Here is a 9,378-nt window from a genome sequence, read left to right on the forward strand (position 1 = left end):
GTTAGGGACAGAGGACCAACACAAACAATTTGAACGGGCTTGGAACAGGTTTAAAATGCGGCAGACGCTGATGCTACCACCTGCAACCAACGTGAAGGAAAGGGTCAACAGAAAAGTGGTTTTGGACAGTCGGAGGTGGTTGTGCTAGACTCCCGCCTTTGGCTGACTCTCTATCTAATCTGTCAGAGGAAGAGCAGGAGTGCGGTTGGGAAGTATAACGTTGGTAGTTACCAGAGAAGTTGGTCATTTCATGCTGCAGATTAGAACCCAAATTGAAACGTAAGCATGTTTTTAAGTTGAAATCATAGAAAACACCCAAAAACAAGTTGAGGGTTATTTTAATGTCCCAAATGTTAGCATGGTTAGCATCGCTAAGCCTCTGTCCTGATTGACAGGTCCTAAAGCATCCGCTGCTTTATCATCTAGTTTAAATAAATGGGACCATCACTTACTTAACGAACATCCTGCTGCATCAAAGAAGAAAACTAGTGATTGAGGTGGGATTGGGGTGTCTGTGGCTCAGTGCTAGAGCGGTCCCCTACCAAAACGTTGGTGGTTTGATCCCTGCAATCCCATGTCAAAGTGTCCATGGGCAAGACACTGAACCCCAAACTGCTCCCGATGCTGCGCCATCAGAGTGTAAATGTGTGTGAAGGCAACTTGAAAAAGAAAGCAGGTGGCACATTGTACAGGAGCCTGGTCCACAGTGGATTAATGTGTGTGAGTGGAATGGTTACTGTACTATGTTAAAGCGCTTTGAGTAGTCATTAAGAGTTGAAGGGTGCTATATAAATACAGTCCATTTACATACACTCATTATGAAAATGTTTATTTAAATAATAAACCAAGTGAGAAGCAAGGTCATGTTCTCATAGACTTCAATACAATCAGACTTCTTTTTGCAACCAGTGGAGTCAACCAATGCTGGAAATAAGATATATCGCATGTTTAAGGCACTTCAGCATTGGCTTCACTTTTCAGGCAAGTAAGCTTCTTCCATTATTTTATGTGTATGATTTCAGTATGTTAATACATAGAAAGACAGAGATTTCTGTGACCTCTTCTCATTGGTTCGGCGTTGGCAGTGGGTGGGGCTCATGTGATGTCAAGCACTGTACACTGTTCAGATTTTAACAGCATTTGAATCAGAGTCTGAGGACAGTCAGTGGTTTTGTTCATTCACTGTCAATTAAATGTGATGAAACCACTGTGCTTCTCTCCTTGTGTGTGTACGTCTACACAATTCAGAAGTAAGCCAAACTCCATTAAAAAGAATACGGGAGTCAGGATATAGTGTCCAAGGTCCTGGTGATTTATTTGGCCTCACCGTCACATAAAGTATGAATAGGAGTGAAACTGTAGAACGTAAACAAAATTATACAATACGCAAGATGCACAAAATATACACTGTAATTTAAACTCTACATAGCTACTATGCAATGGTTGTATATTAATTTAAGCGTGCAGTCTACATGGCAAGTAGTTAAGCTAATACATGTGGTTAGTACTACAATTTACTGATTTTCAAAAATAAAGCCCAGATATTGTTCCATGATCTGTGTTAAACTAGTACTTACAGACAATGCTTTTGAAGGCTTAACAAAAGAAGGATTGCAGCAGATAAAAGGAGTGAGTCCATTCAGCAAAAATAAGGCTGACAACTAAATGGTGCGACTTCAAATTTATTGTAGTTCAAGATGCACTTTGACCAAAAACAGGAAGGGCCGGTAGGGGGTCGATTCACTAAACCTGAAGGCAAAACACCACACTCACACACAGATTAAGTGTATTTAACCTTCAAGTACTAATACCACAAGTACTTTAAAAAGTTTTCTGGGGCTAGTTAGTTAAAAAGGTTGGAGAAAAATGAAACATTAGCTAAGTTTCCATCCACTTGTCAATCAATTGTTTCTAGTTTTGCGATCTAATTGGTATATCAAATTGATTTCAGACCTTTTAAGGTGTTTCCATTCATTTTTGCACTGAATCGCACAACATTCAAGCTAACATTTGCGAACAAAGTTTTTTCTAGACGAAAGTTTGTCTACAAACAAATGGTGAAATATTTGATAAATTGTAGTGCTTCTGTGCCAGTTGATAGCGACATATCAAGCTATAATAAGAAAACAACGATGCTATCAACACATTCCTATGATGATGCAGATGTAACTTGTCTTTTATTGTCCCTCCGGCACCGCTGCGAGACAACTCTTTCTTGAGACATGTATTATAGTCTGAGCGTCTTCTATTTTCCCTGCAGGACGTCTAACTGCTTATCTCTAACCTTTGTTGGCCATTTCCTTTGCAAGTCCCTTACAAATTAAATTCAGAAAGTCTCTCGTCTCCTCGTCTGTCCACTACCATCTGTCTTTGTTGACACCTGCCATGTGTGCAGACCGAGCAGAAATACTGGGCGGAAATGAACTAAAACTTCTTCTTCTTCTTCATGTTGTGACGGGTTGCAACCATAAAATGAACTAAAACTTAATCACAATTTACTATTTATTTGGCATATAATGTGTCCATCAGCGTGTATCACACAAGCCGTATATAAATCAAGATAAAATCCTATGAGACCGAACATATTTCTTTTGAGATGATATTCATGAAATTCCATCGAATTGTATTGCTTCCAAAAGGCATTTTTTATTCAATATCACTTAATTCGGATAAGAACGCGTGGATGGAAACATAACGGTTGTTTGTAGAAACTGCAGGTATTGTGTAGTGTTCATGGCAATGGCTTTTTGTGGTAAAATAAACAGATTATCTATATGTTTAACAATTTGCTCAACCATTCTAAAACCTTTTAAACGTTTTAGTAGCTGCTCTGTGTCTTTCCAATCTGTGTGTGTGTGTGTGTGTGTGTGCACGCATCTTGGCAAACATGATCCACCTCTTCAATATTGCTCCAAAACCAACGATTTATTCTTTACACTTTCCCAAATCCCCTGAGGTCTGTCTAATTATTTCCTCGGCTTTAGTGAAGGAAGGCGGACACAGACATTCGTATGAAGCTGAAAGAAGAAGTGGAGGGAAAAAACAACACATGTGGACAGGCAGAATAGGATCAAACTCACCGACTGTTTTCGCCCTTCAGCTTGATCCCTGCTTTTCCCAAGCACTGAGCATCGCTTTCTACAGCCTTATCTTCTCAGCCGCTTTCACCTCGCCGGCAAAATCTGAAATCCCAGCCATACCTAGAGGCAAGGCAGCCAGCGCTAACACGCTAACGATGCATGCCATTCAACAATGGTTTCCTAGCAACCTCTGCTACCTTCTGAATAAAAAATCTCTTTCTCTAACTATCAATGAGTGTGTGGCTGCAGCTCTAATGTGTGCATAAGTTACTGTGTCAGTAACTGTCATCTTACAGGTGCAGTCAGGGAGTAGTTGTTTAAACATTTTAGAGTTTATGTGCATGAATCAGATTTTAATCCAAACTCTGAAAGTCAAGTTCAGATGATCCTTTTTTTTTCTCTTGTTAGATATTGCTTTAGTGAGGTGATATAAAGAAATTGTAAGCACGCACACGTGTATGCACCGGATGCTTTTAAAAAGTGATGCCTAGAACATGGAAGAAAGGACAACAACAAAAAACACTATTGGCACTGGATATGTGCTAATGTGTTTGTTTCAGTCTAAGAGTTACCATCTGCTTTGAGCAACACTATGAGATGAAGGACAATAATTGACTAAACAACATTTCTAGGCGTCAATACCACTGGAAATAAAAGACTATTATTAGTTCACCTTCTTTAAATTAATCCATGAGAGCTGCTGAAGTACAGTAAGCAGGTAATATTTTGTCCCACCACCACCAAGGGAACACTTTTAACAACAGTCAAAAAACATCTTTGTCAATTATCCAAAGGCCTAAATCAACCTAAAGCCACCTGTGTTAAATGATGAGTCTCGCTCGTAAGAAAAAGCGGAATTAGATTGATGTTGTTAAAGAGTACTCGGAGTTCCTGAAGGTTTCACCAAGTCAATTTTAAGACTTTTTCAGACCTTTTAGGACCATTGTGAATGACATTTAAGACCATTATCACAATATCAACTCAGCCCCAAAATTAGTTTTTTTGTTCAAGCCAAGTATCGTTTAACTTTAACTTCCCCATAGCTGAAGAATAAAAATCTGTTTTATGTCCGTGGTGTAATCCGAAGGAGATTTGCGCCAATGACACGAGAGCTGATTGGCTGCAATATAAGAAGCATGTTGGTCGGGTTTGTAGATATAATACAGAAAAAATAAGTGTGGAGTAGCTACAGAAAGAACTACAACACCATGGGTTAAAAATAAATGAGTATTAGAGGTAGTGTTGCATGTACATGTAGGAAAATTTCAGAGACCGCAGGTCTTCTAAGGGCCTCCTACCTTTCTGCTAAAGCCCAAAGCAGTCTTGTAAGCCCCGCCCCCCTACACGGGAGAGCTGTGCACGATAGAGCGGGGGGGGGGGGGGGGGGGGGGGGGGGGGGGGGGGGGGGGGGGGGGGAACCTATGTGCAGCTCATGTGCGGGGGAGGGGAGGACGTTATGAAATTGCATGTACATGAGCAGTGATTGACATGCAGTAAGCCCCCCCCCCTCCCTGATTGATGCATCTGAACAGGGAGCGGTGGATTTTTTACAAATCACACTACAGGCTGTAGGTGGTGCTAGAGGAGATTTTTTTACATTATCTGCTTCATGTAGTTCTACTCGGACATAGGTTCAGTTTCAGCAAATATGACAAAAAAGTTAGTTTTATAAGTCTTACCTACTGCATCTTAAAGACCTGTTTAAACTAATGTAAGAACTCTTCACTTGGCCATGAGCCCTTTTGATTTTATGTTGTGAGCATTGATTGAAAATGAAAAAAATAACTGAGCGACTGGATTAAAAAAACTGCCTTCCCTTTTCTCTAACTACAGTTTTACGCATGAAATAAGCCTGCTAATGAAAAATGGTTGGACATGGGAAACGTGAAAAAATGGGCCAATGATACAAAACCAAATAAACGTTCACACAAATGCAAAATATGAATCCATTAAAAAAATGAGAGAAGAAGCAAGCAAATCAATAAAATGGAGTAAAGAAGTTAAATAAATGTCAAATTACACACTGGCAGCGAAGCGAGCAAGGCGTTTTACAGCTTGCGTGTTGTGTGTCAGGTGTGCGGCTGGGCTAATTGCTGGTAATTAACAGTGTTAATTGGCACATCAGGAGGAGTGAGTCGGATTCACTGGGATGATGCGTGAAGCTGAGCGGCAGCAGCTACTATTCATCATCAAAGCACCGCAAAGTCACTGCAGGCTGTTGGCTCCTTCACAAAATACTTTCCAAAGTACTTTTTTTCCCCCATCTCTTGACTTTTTGGAGCACTTGCGAGGGAGGGTTGTTTCTGCTTTGTGTAACAGGGAATTAGGGGCTTTAGTGTGAGCAATAGATGTGGAATTGTAATCCTGGTGTCTGGCTTGTCAAGGGAGCCAGAGAGCAAGATTTACGACACCTGAGGGTCTAAATGGTTGGCCTTTGAGATAACTGGATGTGTGTGAGAGTGAATTTACAGCCCTGGGAAGCCCATAGATTTCATGCCTGGACTCTAAACTCTGACCCCGGGTGACCTGCTGTGTTGAAAGGAAAACAGGTGAGTCTCAGTCACACTACAAATTACAGTGTGCATCAAACAAAGAGCTATCGGCTTGTTTCATTTAATATGAGGGAGTAAAATCACCACTGGAGGTGCAATTAGTAGTATTTAGTGGCACAAAGAGACCGTTATATATCAGCACAGGTTTGCAAATGCTGGTCACACTCTTAATGGCTGCTGAGATTAACTCTTCTAGGCATTTTAGCCTTTAATAGACAGGAAAGCTGGAGAAAAAAAGAAGACAGGCAGCAAATGGCCGCAGGTCAGACTCAAACCGTGAGCCGCTGCGTCAAGGACCGAACCTTTGCATATGAGCAAACAAAATGCCAATTTACCATGTTTTTCTCCCATTCCAGAATGCTGTGTGGACTAGTCAGACCTTCCTTCACAGCGCTGTGGAGAAAGGTCTAAGCAGGCACATTCATGCTGTGTTTAGCTACAGTACAGTTACCCAGGGCGGCTCTGTGTATTTGCTGTAAATGCTCCACATGCCCAGGCCCCCTTGGCTTTGTGTTTGCGAATGTCTGAGAATGTCTATGTTCCTGACCTTTAGAACTGCCTGTCGGCTCTGTCAGGAGTATGCAATGTGTTCACACTGGACAAGTGACATAATAAAGAGTTCAAAAATTTCAGTATGCAGACTGACCCGCTATTTGTGTGTGCTGTTGATGGAGATGCATGAATGCATTCTTTACAAAGGAAATAGTAAAAAGCTTCTTTCAGACAGAAGAAAATAAATCTGTTTTGTTGATGGTGGTAAACAATTCCAACAAAAAATGCTGCTCTTTTTTTTAAGTTTAATAGTCACAGTTTAATTATATTGCACAGTGCACATTGTGCATTATTTCTTGTTAGTACACTATAACGACTAATATAGATCAATTGGGACAGCAGATCTCAGAAATGTTTCCATTTCCTGTGATGTCTGAACCGTCCCGGACCCCTCAAACTAATCACTGGTTCTGTGTTATTCCTGGGAATGTCTCTTACCAAGCCTTTTTGACTAAAACATGAGAATTAAGTGGTCATCCTAACAGGCCCCATAACTACTGTCTCTCTCTCTATCTAACTAGTTATATCTATCTACATCTATATAGTATATACTGTATATAAATGCTCCACACTCTCTGACCTCTTGACCTACCCACCATGTGACCTGGTGTTGGTTTAGTTTCTCTGAAGAAGGTAAAATGTCAGTGTATGGTAAGAGGAGCATTAGACTAAAATACTTCACTGCTCTAGTTTATTTGGTCTGGTCAACAACTTTCACAATAGCTAACGTTAGCCATTAGCTAGCAAACATTTTTGTTGTCAACGTTAGAAAACATAATCAATCAGTCATTGTTACTGGGAAAACAATAGAAATATGAATTATCATATACTGTAATTACAAATGTAAAAAAGTAAATGTAACAAATGCCTGGGTTTTGCTTTGTTGTAGAATATACATACAACACTCGCACCCCCCCCCACACACACACATTCACATATGTCCTGCCAATTCCAGTAGCTACAGTGGGCATGATGACCCGCAGGGACAAAGTTTGAGAATAGGATGCATTTTTACAACATTATTATATCAGAAAGCAGCATAGTTAGATAGATTAGTAACCCTGATTAGTTTAGTGGTAGCATTGTGCTCGTTTCAGAAATCCAGGGCTGTGGTCAAGTCCACCTTTACCGAGTCCAAGACACGTCCAAGACCAGGTCTAAACGAGTCCAATTCAAGACCAAGTCCAAATGAGAGCCAGTTTAGACCAAGACAGAAAAAAAAGTATCCTCTTCAAGACCACTTACTTAGCTGTTCATAATTTATGGGATGTGAGAGACATTATATATTCTATTTTAAGAGTATCTTTTTAATGGGCGCCCGGATAGTTCAGTTGGTAGAGCGCCCATACTGTATATAGAGGTTTATTCCTTTACGCAGCAGGCAGACTGGGTCAGACCGATGGAAATAGATGCATAGATATCCTTGTATAATTTATACATAACTTGTTATGTTAAACATACACGTGGTTGTCCTAATGAATCCTTGAGTTTAACTGTATCTGTGACTGGCTGCCATACTAACTGTTATCAATGTGTGAATTACATGTTTTGTTGTTTTCATTTAATATAATATTCAATTTCAATTCAATTTTACTTATAGTGTCAATTAATAACAATAGTTATTACGAGACACTTTACAGATAGAGCAGGTCTAGACCACACTAGACCACATAATTTGCAAGGACCCAACAGTTCTAGTAGGTCCCTCAAGAGCAAGCAACAGTGCGACAGTGGCGAGGAAAAACTTCCTTTTTCGATAATATGTTGGATTCATGTTGATCTATATTTTTAGACACTTTACACAGACCGAAGTCCTCTTCAGTTTCCGGGTGAGCGAGGAAGTTACTTTGGAAAAAAGCCTATAGGTAGCCTCTAGCTCACCTGACAGCCTTAAGCTCAGAGAAACCGCCCCATGTAGGCTAAGTCCTCGCCATTGAACTGGGTTTGTATCCAACTCGAGGTCCTTTGGTCCCCTCTCTCCCATCTCTGTCTCTATTGAGCTGTTCTAAATAAATATATTTAAGTAGTATTGCTGTTACCAGACCAAGCCAAGCTCAATAGACGTCTCTATCGTCCTGGTGTTAAACCCGCCAATAGCGCACCAGGTAGGTAAGCCGGTTTGTCATTGGTCGGCAGAGTGGGCGGGGTTTACCCAGTCTAAGGTTTAAATCACAAATCTTCTTCAAAATACCTATTTAATGTATTTGCACAACTCCCATGTGTTTTACATCAAAATGTTGAGAACAAACTTAGCTTCCCATAGAGTGACGCTAAATCTAGATAGAGAAATGGGTTAAGTGAAAATTTGGTGCTATAGCTGAAACGTTGATGCTAGCTTTTTGAAAGTCCTCACATCTCTTTTGAAAACAAACCTTATTTTATAATGTGTTTTGGGAATAGTTTTGGTGCTTGAAATGAGTTTTCCAAAGTCTCAGGTTATGTTTGATTAAATACTGTGTGTCTGAATTGAAATTTTGTAAAATCGCTTTTTGAGTAGGAGTTGAGTATCAGAGATCGTTGGACCGTGCCGGTGTGTCGTACGTCCTCGAGAAAAAAAGCATGAAGTGCTGGACTCGGTCGATAACCAACTATAATTTTGGGTGAGTTCAATGGCCAAGTCCACAGCAACTACGAGTCCAAATACCAAAGAAATTTAAGACATTAAAAAAAGTACAGCCCCGCAGACAGGGTCAGCTATGTGACACATCCAAACAAAGCTTTACAGATAAGGATATGAAGATAATGTTCATAGTAAGTAGTAGTAATCATAGTAATATCGTCAGTTTAGCTTGAAGCTGAGAGACACTATACAACAACTCACTCCTAATGAGCTCCGTTGTACTTGCTGAGGTACTTAATATTCCATTAAATTCTCATGTTAATTATGGGATGGAAGTAATTGTTTCCTGAAACAGTCAGACCCTCAGGTAACACCGGGAAAACAGATGTTGCTTGTAAGAACTTTTAATTCTGAAAAGCTAATAAGCCCAATTCCAGCCTGTTTTTTCTCCTCCCTAATATTAGTTTTGTTGTGGGTAAACCCTTGTGTAAGCAGGAAATAGAGTGTGTGTCTGGGCATCTTGCCTCCAAGGATTTGCCTCAGGCAATTTATTACTGCAGTGTGTAGAATGTGAAATAAAAAACTCAGTCCCTGAGTAATTTCCTCTCATTAATGAAGTGACATCTGCTGAAAT

At 40.2% G+C, this 9,378-nt stretch overlaps 1 long non-coding RNA gene across 1 annotated transcript; it reads right to left on the minus strand.

The window, feature by feature from the left end:
- Positions 1–1,935: 1,935 nt before the first annotated feature.
- Positions 1,936–9,049, minus strand: LOC117951243. The gene is made up of 3 exons (XR_004658104.1): positions 9,039–9,049; positions 6,867–6,868; positions 1,936–2,044 (listed from the first exon to the last, which is right to left on the minus strand). It is a non-coding gene; the product is annotated as an uncharacterized LOC117951243 (long non-coding RNA).
- Between the last annotated feature and the right edge of the window lie 329 nt (positions 9,050–9,378).

The sequence above is a fragment of the Etheostoma cragini genome, chromosome 10 (assembly GCF_013103735.1).
Source record: "Etheostoma cragini isolate CJK2018 chromosome 10, CSU_Ecrag_1.0, whole genome shotgun sequence".
Classification (NCBI taxonomy): Eukaryota; Metazoa; Chordata; class Actinopteri; order Perciformes; family Percidae; genus Etheostoma; species Etheostoma cragini.